The sequence below is a fragment of the Scyliorhinus torazame genome, chromosome 1 (genome assembly GCF_047496885.1).
Source record: "Scyliorhinus torazame isolate Kashiwa2021f chromosome 1, sScyTor2.1, whole genome shotgun sequence".
NCBI classification, from domain to species: domain Eukaryota; kingdom Metazoa; phylum Chordata; class Chondrichthyes; order Carcharhiniformes; family Scyliorhinidae; genus Scyliorhinus; species Scyliorhinus torazame.
Genome location: NC_092707.1, coordinates 251,958,414 through 251,964,223, shown reverse-complemented (window position 1 = coordinate 251,964,223; position 5,810 = coordinate 251,958,414). Strand labels below are relative to the sequence as shown.

The 5,810-nt window shown below is 42.2% G+C and overlaps 1 long non-coding RNA gene across 1 annotated transcript; it reads right to left on the bottom strand.

Annotated features, from left to right (window-relative positions):
* Nucleotides 1-3,721: 3,721 nt before the first annotated feature.
* LOC140418880 (uncharacterized) lies at nucleotides 3,722-5,305 on the bottom strand. Its single transcript, XR_011945535.1, has 3 exons — nucleotides 5,200-5,305; nucleotides 4,295-4,365; nucleotides 3,722-3,918 (listed from the first exon to the last, which is right to left on the bottom strand). It is a non-coding gene; the product is annotated as an uncharacterized lncRNA (long non-coding RNA).
* Between the last annotated feature and the right edge of the window lie 505 nt (nucleotides 5,306-5,810).

Below are 5,810 nucleotides of genomic sequence, written 5' to 3'. Positions count from 1 at the left end.
TCGTCTTTTAAAATTTTTCCTACTCCAAGACTGTGAAGAAAACAACTTTACAACTCTGTTTCGAAATAAATAACTTTGTCCTTATTGACCAAAGTCTGCATGCAGATGGCTACAGGTTAGAGAGAGAGAGAGCTGTTAAGGTAAACCTGCTCATTCTTTCTCAAGCTCTCAAAGACATGGAGGAAACGTTCAATATTTATACACAAGCTGTATCATTTTACAAAAACAGACCTTGTTCAAAAATGTCAATACAGTCATAACTTCTGATCAAACATGTTGTCATGGAAAAGACCCTGACTCGGCTTATTTGCAGTAGTTTGTTTTTAGAGGAAATAAGACGTGGTCCTATTTTGTTTTTCACCTCTGCCCTCATGATGCCTTGACGCAGATGGACCTAGGTCATGAGGAAGTTGTGTTATTAGGACATTCCTAGATCGTGGCTTTGTTATCAGGTTTTAATAAGGTCAGGCACTATCTTCCCTCTTCTGGCCTTGTATGATACAATTATGTGGATTCTTAGCTTTGTCTAGTTTGTCAGGGTCTGATCTTGGCACTAGCTGACATAGCTTTCTCAAACTTGGTTACATAAGTTGGCTATTTTTCCCATCATGCTATTGCTGAGTTTGTACACTTTCACAAATCCTTCTGAATTTGAGTGCAAATTTGCAGAGTTTACCTTATCCTCCCTGTTAGGTACGCATGCAGTTAATACACCCTTCCGAAATTTTGTGATTCGTCTAAAACAGAGTTCAAACCTGTAGTTTTTGATTTTTAAATAATTCTCAAAAATAGAGACCTTACACTCCCTTTGATTTACTTAAAAACCTGTCCGTCACGTGGGGCATTTGCCTTCTTAATTCGGGCTCAGGCTAAGTCTCCAGGAATATCGGTCTTGTGGGATCATTCGGAGCAACAGTTGTTACTTCGAGTCGAATCCCACCAGAGTCGCCAGATTTGTCGCACCTTCGAAACCACAGTGTGTCTTTAACCCGTATATGATGGGCAAATGACCACAAGTTGCTTAGTACAATAATACTTTATCTCACACACACAAAGTTAATGTTAATCAATCACACACACATACAAGTTGAACTCTAAGCTAACCCACTAGAAAGACCTCAACTTAACTTCCAGGTAACTGGCAAGTGTAGAGCAGATATGGCCTTATCTGGAATCCTGTTGTCCGGCAGTGCTTGATGTCTGTTGCTGGTCATCTGTGTCCTCGGCTCTGGTCCCTCTGTGGATGGCGTGGATGGTCTTCTTCTTGGCTGGTGAAGGGGTCACCATTGTTATCGTCAGTCGAATGCTGCAGTCGAGAGAGAGAGTTGTGGGTTGCGCAGCACCTTTTATCCCTTGAAAGTTTTGTTCGCTTTTGGGCAGTCTCAAGTGGATGACTAATCGATTGATCATGGCTTGATCACCCTGATCGATCCGAACCAATTGAGGGTTGCCACTTTGATGGCTGGGCGGGCCCTGGTCGGCCATGGGCTGCAGCTTTTAGATATTTGCAAGCTCTGTTCTGTCCTTGGCCAATTTTCCCATTGATTTCTGCGGGTGGTCATTTTAGATGGCCACAACACCGAACTGGGAGAGACAGTGGAATTCGGTGAGGCAGCTCAGAAACTACTAAATGAACAAGATATTTCAGTCAGTGAAACAATGTTTTCTTAGATAAATTTCGAGTACCCAATTCATTTTTCCAATTCAGGGGCAATTTAGCGTGGCCAATCCACCTACCCTGCACATCTTTGAGGTCTGGGGGCGAAACCCAAGCAAACACGGGGAGAATGTGCAAACTCCACACGGACAGTGACCCAGAGCCGGGATCGAACCTGGACCTCGGCACCGTGAGGCAGCAGCACTAACCACTGCGCCACCGTGCTGCCCAGTGAAACAATGTTGAGTGAAATTTAATGAAGACAGTGCAAAGTGTTACAGGTAGGAAGGAAATCTAGGTAAATCCTCAGTCAATGGTGTAAAAAATGATAAGGATAAAAATAAAAGAGAGCTTGGAGCTTTATTGGACGCAACTAATGGACATTAACTAATGAAGAGCTACAATCAACAAAACCAACAAGATTTTGAACTCAAGTTCTACTGATTTGAAGATCAGATTCTGACAATTTCTGGAGCACATTCCAAATGACACCAAGAATATTGTTTGTTTTCAGTTCACCTCCAAACAAATGAGGAATTGAAATTACTTCAATTCGAGCTCGAGAGTGGGAAGCGAATACTTCAAGCGGTGACACAATCATAAAACAGAAATGTTTCACTTGCATTTCCTTCAATTTGGTCTACTGTATACGCTGCTCCCAATGTGGTCTCCTGTACATTGGAGAGACTAAACACAGACTGGCTGATGGCTTTGTGGAACACCTTCACTCAGCCCGCAAGCCGGACCCTGATTTTCCTATGGTGACCCATTTCAACTCATCACCTTGCTCTCGTGATCACATGACTGTCCTTGGCCTGCTGCAATGTTCCAGTGAAGCACAATGCAAACGGGAGGAGCAGCATTCATTCTCCGATCATGCACTTTGTAACCTTTTGGACTCAACACTGAGTTCAACAACTTCAGACCATCAACTCTCTCCTCCATCTTGCCCTAATTTTTCAATCATTTTCTTCCACTAACACCACCCCCCACTCCCCCACAGGGCCATCTGTGATTTGTTCTTCAGTTTTGTGTTGTGAATTCTGCTATGAACACATTCTGCTGTCTCCCCTTTATTCCAGCATTTTATGTTTCTATTTCATGTTATATTTGGGTAGAAACTCACTTGTGTTCACATTCAGAGCTCTCTTGTCAAAGAGTTGTATGGAACAATCTGACTGTATTCCTTAAACCGATTTTTCACAGGTTTGCGTTGGTATTTATTACTTGTCATTATATTTATTTTCAAAATAACATACAATTAAAAAAGTTCTTTTTAATGCGGTAATTCATTTTGTAAACTCCACGTAAGTTTAAAGCAGTGTGAACTTGCATCTACAGAGTTATTTATCCCAAAGTAAGTCACAGGAAATAAAATTCTTGAAACATAATCATTGTTGTAATGTAGGAAATGTGGCAGCCAATTTGTACCCAGCAACTCCACACAATCAACAAGATCAGACATCCTGATTTTGGTGATGTTGGCAGAGTATAAATATTGGCCCGAAGATGAGGTAGAACCCATCGTTCTTCTCCGCACTAGTGCCATAGAATCTTGTACATACACCTGCGAGATCAGACAGGACTCCATTTCTCAGCTTACCTGAAGTGTGATACAGACAGTGCAGCACCAGCCTCAGTTATGTGCTTGAACTCATGACACCCTGACACAGAGGTGAGAATAGTACCATCCCTGAGCCAAGGCTGATACTGTCAGTACGTATCAATTCTGAGCACAGATTTCAGGTAGAATTCAGTACATTGCTATGAATGATCTAGAGCCTCAATTCCAGTTGTTTTTGGTTATTTGATAGATCTAATAATCACAGCTAATGGATACATTATTGCATTTCTCAACTTCTCCCTGAATTTAGTCTGGGCCAGCGCATAAACACACGTGTTTGTACAGGAGCTCAGCAGTTGGAACATATCTCCGGTGTAGTCTGCGATAAATAAGGGATCTGAATATTGATCTGGATCATAAAGTCTGTTTGTAATTCTGGAAATGAGGAAAAATACAACATAAGGCATCCACAGCACAATGAAAGTACCAGAAATGGAGAAGAGTAAAATGATGGATTTCCTTCGGCTCTGCATCTCTGGATCATCGCTGTTCTTGCTGTTGCGTTGACCTTGCAGTGCTCTGCGGGTTCGATTAGCCATCAGAATGTGACTAACAGTCAGAGCGTTGAGAAATATAATCAGAAAGTACGGCAACAAGGGGTTGAAAACTGTGTCAAGCCAGTCGTAAGTGACCCATCCTGGCAAAGTGAAGTAAGTTGGTTTGAAATGAGCTCCCCACTCCACACTGTTAATTATAGAGATAGGTTCAAAAGCAAAATACAGGGGGATGTTTTTGAAGCAGGACACAGCACACACGGTCACTATTACCACAGCTGCAGTTTTCTCCCTGCAATACTTCTCTCTCAGTTCTTGACAACAGATGAGGACAAAGCGATCGACAGTGAAAGCCACCGTCAGCCAAACAGAGCAGTCAATAACCATATAGTTTATAACCTCATTAATTCTCATTCGAGGAGTGTTGCGCAGAGGTGAAAATGGTAAGTAGTAACCAAGTATATAATAGATTATCACATTGAAAATAATGACCATTAGGTCCATTGTTGTCATCCCCACCAGGTAAAGAGTGATCCCTTTGGATAGACCACAGCCTCCTCGGGACAGGACCACAATTGTCAGGAAATTAGCTACAAAGAGAAGAGTAAATTTCCCAATTAATTCCATTTTACTTCTTGGAAATGGCAGTCCAGAATCAGGCCACTTGGTTCAACAGGCGTATGTCTGTTGTTGCTTATTCTGCACAAGCACCTTTCCCTACCCGACTCCATCTGACCATATTAACATGTCCTTCTATTCCTTTCTCCCTCAGTTACTTGTTCAGCTTTTCCTGACCAGGCAGGCTCACCATCTCTGATGTGGTTGTGATAATGCTGCAAATGTTAGAAAGAAGCAAATGCTCTCTCAAAGCAGAATGTTGTTCTGGAGGCATTGTTGTCATCCCCACCAGGTAAAGAGTGATCCCTTTGGATAGACCACAGCCTCCTCGGGACAGGACCACAATTGTCAGGAAATTAACTACAAAGGAAAGAGAAAAACACCAAATTAATAATAACAGCACAGAATCAGGTTGTTTGGCTGAAGAGTTCTGTGTCTCTATGAATGTTTCACATTCGCATCCTCCCAACCAACTTCCTCTCATCATTTCAAGATGTCTCTCTAATCCTTTCTTCCTCATGATCTTTTACAGCTTCTCCCTGACTGACAGAACTCTCAACATCTGTCTGGGTGTCTGAAAACACCTGTTCCCGCTCAACATGGACCTTTCCCACATCTCACATCTCAAATTCTTCGTTTACTGAATAACTGAATATACTGTGGAAAGTGCTGTCTATTGAATGAAGACCTCAAACTGGATTCAACATGAAGAGAGAAAGTCTCGGCTTTTACACATTGAGAAATACATCAAGAAAAGAGTTCAAGACTGACTGAAAAAACAAAAACCACTGGCTTCAGCTTCTTACCGGGAACTCCAAAGATTGCAAGAAAATGGTAATAAATGAAAGCTGCCTGTTCAATTGTTGCTAATTCCATTTCAGAAAGAGGAGACGACACTAAACAGTGACAACAGACCTGGAGCCACAGAGTTTCTTCCTTAATGACAGCCCTTTATATAAAACAACTAAACCCCCCCCTGTGAATCAATCAGCTTTCAGAGGGAGCGGAATTAGTTCCTGGTCTTTGAACAAACAAGTGTAATTGATTTTAACAGTTTCGGACAATACAATATTTCTGAGCACACGAGGGTTTAACCCAACCTGGTAGAGGTTCATTGTTTGCAATAACTCCTCCTATCTTAACACACATAAGGTTTTAGTGACTTAACCATATGGCAAGGAAGAACACTTCAAATGATGAATACAGAAAGTTTATTAACCATTAAAAAGTTAACAAGGGGGCAGCTCGGTGTTGCAGTGGATAGCACTGTTGCCTCACAGCGCCGAGGTCCCATGTTCGATCCCGGCTCTGGGTCACTGTCCATGTGGAGTTTGCACATTCTCCCCGTGTTTGCGTGTGTTTTACCCCACAACACAAGATGTGCAGGGTAGCTGGATTAGCCACGCTAAATTGCCCC